This window comes from Stegodyphus dumicola, chromosome 9, assembly GCF_044657685.1.
Source record: "Stegodyphus dumicola isolate Sdum_Otavi_A_Nest chromosome 9, ASM4465768v1".
Classification (NCBI taxonomy): Eukaryota; Metazoa; Arthropoda; class Arachnida; order Araneae; family Eresidae; genus Stegodyphus; species Stegodyphus dumicola.
Window position 1 is genome coordinate 66,322,129 of NC_140776.1, and position 6,000 is coordinate 66,328,128.

The 6,000-nt window shown below is 32.2% G+C and overlaps 1 long non-coding RNA gene across 1 annotated transcript in view; it reads left to right on the top strand.

Annotated features, from left to right (window-relative positions):
* Positions 1 to 1,486, top strand: part of LOC146995375 (uncharacterized) — a 58,903-nt gene extending 57,417 nt beyond the window's left edge. The window contains exon 3 of the long non-coding RNA XR_015043208.1: positions 1,288 to 1,486. This is a non-coding gene — a long non-coding RNA (uncharacterized LOC146995375). The remainder of the gene's footprint in view (positions 1 to 1,287) is intronic.
* The last annotated feature ends 4,514 nt before the right edge of the window (positions 1,487 to 6,000 follow it).

Below are 6,000 nucleotides of genomic sequence, written 5' to 3' on the forward strand. Positions count from 1 at the left end.
AAAAATAATTTAAAATGTACTTAAAGATCAAATAATAATTTATTAATAACATAATTACATAATCATAACATAGTTACATGAATATTTAAAACAAACACGTAATTACTCGTATAAAGATCCTTCATGAAGTATCTCAAAATACAAAGCAGTTTTCAAAGTTTTATTGAGAAAAATTGAGATGGAGTGTAAATAAATAAACTTTCCTCTTAGATTTTCTTTCTAACAATGTTAACATTTTAAAATACTCATCATCATTTTCAGAAACTTTAATTCAATAGTACAATATTAAATTTATAAACTTACTATGCTTTGCATAAAAAAAGTACTGTTTCAACAGCTTTTGTAAATTAGCTTAACAGCGTAAATTTCATTTGACGCGTGTTTTAGTTGTAAATATTTTTAAAAGAAAGAATAAACTGATTTCATCTAGGGGTAAGGAAAATCACTGTTTTATGGGATCAGCTCAGAATCGTTCTATTGCTGAACTGAATCGATTCCGTTTTACGACCCAGAGCTCATTAATTGTAACTTTGATGAATAAGATACGGAACGGAGAGTGAATCAAGAACAATGTGCAAGGTTGAAGCGAAGAGAAGAAATAAGGAGCAAGGAATCGGAAGAATCGAATAAATCTAACCGCTAACTCTTGGACTGGTTTCTTCCAACTGTAGTTTGCAGATTTCTTAAGACCTCCTTTCTACATAAAACTAACAATAAAATTATAAAATAAAAGGTGTTCGAAAAGTTGGAAAAGGGATGAAAATTAAACTCTTTTTTAACATGGGAGGAGAAGCATTCCATACTTCTCTAATATGAGAATCGAATTTTCCTGGCACGCTTCCAATGAGAACACTCCGTGAAAGAACTCAGAATGAGTTATCGCTCCGTTTTATGGGATCATCGTTCGCTCGCTCATCAAAATGAATCGGTTCTTTGAATCAGTTCGCGAACGAATAATCTGTCTGCAATTTTGTCACCGCCAGGCGAAAGTGACCGAAAATTTATTTTTGCAAGAATCCACATATGAGAACCAAACGCAGTTTGAACACAAATATGCAACTCCTAAAAAATTAAAAATAACTTCTTTTGATAACATAATACGGATATTACAAAAATAAATATTTTATATTATATAATATGCTTAATTATTGTAATAAATAAATTTAACTAATGTTAATGGTGAGAAGTAATACGAGTAATCTTTGTTTCTGCCATTATATGTGGAATACCTTTCTTTCCCTTTCAATTCACACACAAGATTTTTACATTTTCCTTCGTATATTGCAGGCTCATCAGCAGAAGAGCAGTCAAAACAACTGAGCTGTCGTAATTGGACTCGAGTTCGAATCCCGTCGAACAGGTAGTCTTCTTGGGTATTTTCGAGTATCACTCATAAATAATGTAAATGCAAGTCAATTTCCCTTATAAATTCCTCCACCAACCCCTCTCTTTCCTAAGGAGGTAGTGTGTGTTTTGTCATGCCCAAATAAATAAACGAAACACGATACTGTAGCTACTGCTGTTGCTGATCATTTGCCTGTGATGCACATACATTAACTATACATAACATTAAGATTCATGCACAGCATTTGAAAATGGTTACAGATTAGGCACTTCCCCCATAACACAAGACATCCTCAGGATATCCTATTTAAGTCGCAATGTCCCGGGAAGCAGTTAGGATATCCTAAGGATGTTGATTCTCAGATATCCTGAGGACTTCTTAAGTCAACATCCTGAGGATATCCTAATCAAGTCTCAATGTCCCGGGATACATGAAGATCTCCTCAGGATGTTGATTTTCAGATATCCTGAGGAGTTCGTAAATCAACATCTTAAGGATGTCCTGTTCAAGTCGTAATGTCCCGGGATATATGAAGATCTCCTGAGGATGTTGTTTCTCAGATATCTTTGGTACTTACTTTTTATGGAAGCTCATATCTGAAAATATTAAAGTAACCTTGTACCACACGCAAGTCATGTTGTAAGAATCGAAATCTTACTCTATGGATTACCTATTCTGCATATGAAAACTTAATTGTTATGCTTACACTGGTTTTCGTATATGTTGGCTGTAAGTATTAAGTAATAATATTTTCAAATTTTTGTTGTTGTTTCACAGTGCCTATTGATCAGAGTACTTTCTTACAAATTATAGGCACGTGTTTTCATCCGTTTTGAGTTTCATATTGAAAGTGTGTTTACGATTAAATTCTAATTGCTACATAATATATTTTGTAAACATTATTTTAGATACTTTTCTAATATCTTTGAACACAAATATTATTTACGTTACAGGTTAACTCAGAAAATCTTTTACAAAGACATTTATCCTATGAACAGATGGGCATGATGTGCATCCATGCCTTATATGGCATTCGAACTTGAGCCCTTCTGTACGGCAATCAGTCACTATAATCACTTACCCGTCTCTGAGGCACTAATCAGAAATATCAAGTTAGAAAAGTATTCTATTAAATTCATCGATAGTTCTTAGCATAGAAATAACTATACTTTGAAACTGCAAAAGAAAAAAATACTTTTTGATCTGTTACACTATTATATTAATAATGAATGATGTTTAGTGCTGTGCAGTAATAAGTAACAATATTTTTTTTTAACAAACGAAATTTTAGTTTACAGACGCAGTTAAAAACTAGTCTGTACGAGGTTTAACCTCCTTTAATTTGAATTTATAAAAATAAGAATAATTTATAAACAGAAGAATAATTTTATTGGGCTAAAAAATTCATTGCAGTTTCTTCGTTCATTTTCAGGTAAGTTCTTTAATAATGAGAATTGGTCTTTCAAAGCGACTGAGGTAAGAAGTAACTTATTTTTTACCTCTCTGTAATAGGAAAATAAGGTTTGAGAATGGGAAGAACTAACATTAAGTTCTTACTCTCCTCAAACCTCACTTTGCTACCTCTTTAACCATACAAATATTCAGTCTTGGCTAAACAAAGCGCGAAAAAAATATATCCAGCGCTCTGCAGTCTTATACATTATGCCGACAATGCTACATGATTCCTCATAATTTAACAATAATTGCTGCTTTATTAATTTATTTGTAACATCCAGTAAATGCAGTAAACACGTTTCTTCAAGGTATATAACACAAAGTTAAATGTTGTTATGAAAACTCAAAATTAGATAATGGATTAAATAGATGTTCAAACTTTAAATTAAAATGATTTAATTTTTAAATTAAACGCGTTCTTTAAACTCAGCACTTTTATTACTTTATTTTATACTATAAATAACAATTGAAGTTGAAAATCTTAAAGTTTTGATCATCATTATCATTGTTCGTAAAACTGCTTCTCAAATTTTCTTTGCTTTTGAGAAACCGAGCTCCGCTCAGAATGTAACACCTCTGAGCACTTTTTCTGTAGCCGATGCCCCAAGAAGATTTCTCTTTTGTTAACGTGGCAGATTTATGTGTCAAACCTTCCCTTCTTTTGTATCCCCCTACAAGGGAAACATCCCTTCACAACAAAGGACGCAGAACACCCCCAACGGTTTTAATTGCTCCGTAATAGTGATATTCTTGAAGAACCCCACAAAGTGGAAAGTACACGTACTTACTTTCTGATTTCCAGAATTCAGCTATTCTGCTAAACGTTAATAGCCGTCGTTCCAAATTCTCTTTCAGTTACGAACTGACTTGCTGACGCTTGCAAGCGTTACATTGACAGAGTGTGAAAAGTAAGTTTCTAAATGTTTCCTTTATTCTACAAAAATGATCAGAACTAAAAAAAATATCTTAGATATCTAAAAGACGGATTTACAGCAGAATAAATCAACGTATATTATCGGATTCGTCAGAAGTAGTATTTAATTATGAAAAAGGACTGTGTCGAATTTTCGCGCTAGCAAATATTCTTTAAGTTCCATTTCAAACTGTGATTCGGAATATGAACTTTTATGTTTCAAGAAGAACTGACTGATGACGATTACCAAAACGATTATCCCATTTTAAGGAATATTCCAAATAGAGGACTAATAAATATTCCGTTAGACTTTATGTCCCTTGTGTGCTTAGGAGTAGTACAAAAAATTATTACTATTAGGATAGGCGGAGGTACCTTAGAAGCACGATTACCACATAAAAATGTTGAACTATTTTTTTTTAAATGACCAGTTTTTAAAGTTTAAATGACCAGTTTATGTACCAATTGAATTTGCAAGAAAACCATATGCAAAATATAGAATCAGACGGCAATTGATGAATCCGCACAGTCTCTATTAAACTCTTCGTAGTAAATTTTGGGCTTTATTATGGAAAACAGTATATTGCTCATAATGTTCACGGCCTACTGCATATTTGCAAAGATGTAAAAATGTTTGGGCCGTTAGATAATTACAGTGCATTTAAATTTGAAAGCTATATATCTTCTATAAAAAAATTGATTAGAAAATCTTCCGCTCCATTACAGCAAATAGCAAGACGAACTCATGAACTGTTTAATCATACTGTAGCCATGAATAATGATTCAATCAACGTAACCGACTTAAGTTCAGAATTTCAAAATTTACACACATCTGGTCCACTACTTAAAGGCTATTAAATGCTTAATTTTATTATTGAATTTTGAATACAAATTAACTGAAGTCAGAACTGAATTTGTAGAATAATTTAATTATGAATATATCGAAGAATTCAGTTTTGGGCTATTGAATGGTTAAAAATGATCGAAAGATTTTTAATATTTTAAAGCAAAATTTTCTCTTATAATATTTTGTATTAATAATTCATTTCAAGTCTCTTGCTCAGTTTTAGATATATTTACAAATTATTAAATAAATTGAAATTCAAATTAGAAAATAAATTGTATAAATATTCTTAAAATTTCTTATTTTTCCATAGTAACCACAGATGGAGGACCTGAGACTGACTGTCTGTGGAAAATAAGCAAGTTTCAGGTTAGCACAACACCTTCACACACTTTCACTGGAATATAAAGAAGATTTCTGGGGATATACTGGGATGTAACATTAAGGAGTTGAGAGTATGTATCTAAGAGGTTAAAGGGATATTGTAACTAGTATTTCAAATCCTGATAACATCCCATACGCTGTCGGTGGTACCTAGATAGGATGTCCTAAGGATATACTGGGATGTGACATTAAGCACTCAGGATGAGTTTAAGAGGAAACTGGGTTATTACGGGATGTCCTGAGGATGTAGTAAGTAGGACTTTAAATCCTAATAACATCCCATACGCTGTCGATGGGATATAGATAGGATGTTTTTAGGATATAATGGGCTGTGTTTAGGAGGTTAGTGGGATAGCCAGGATGTCCTGAGGATGTAGTAAGTAGGAGTTCATATCCTAATAACATCCCGCACGCTGTCAATGGGACTTAGTTAGGATGTCCTGAGGATATCCCGGGATGTGACATTAAGCACTCGGGAGGAGGTGTTTAGGAGGTTCACGGGATATTCCGGGATGTCCTGAGGATGTGCGCATATCCCGCGAGCAACATCCTCGGGATATCCCAAGGATGTTTTTGTGCTATGTGGGTTTAATGCCTGAAAAATCTCTTAAACTCTTACATCTTTATTGAATATCCATGGTCGGATGCTACAGACGCTTTCAAACTCTGACAGAATAATATTTCTTGTCTCTAACTATTTCAAACATAATATAGGAATATCTCGTGTAATAATTTAATGTAGGCTTAAATTTACAAGTTGCTAAATACGGAAAACTTTGACTGAAAAATCTGTTTACATTCTTGAATTTAATTACTCATTTGAAACACTACATAATTTTAATATTTATTAGAACGCACTAAACAAGCATTACGCATTAAAAATTAATTTAATTATTCAGTCATCTTAACTTTCATTAAATTGTATTTTTTATTAAAATACCATACTAAAAATTGTTATGGGCGGATAACAAAAGAAATGATTTTTTAGACATTTCAAATTCATTATTATTTTTTAATAAATTTTTTGATGCTGTTTTTTAAAAAAACAATTTTTATGAT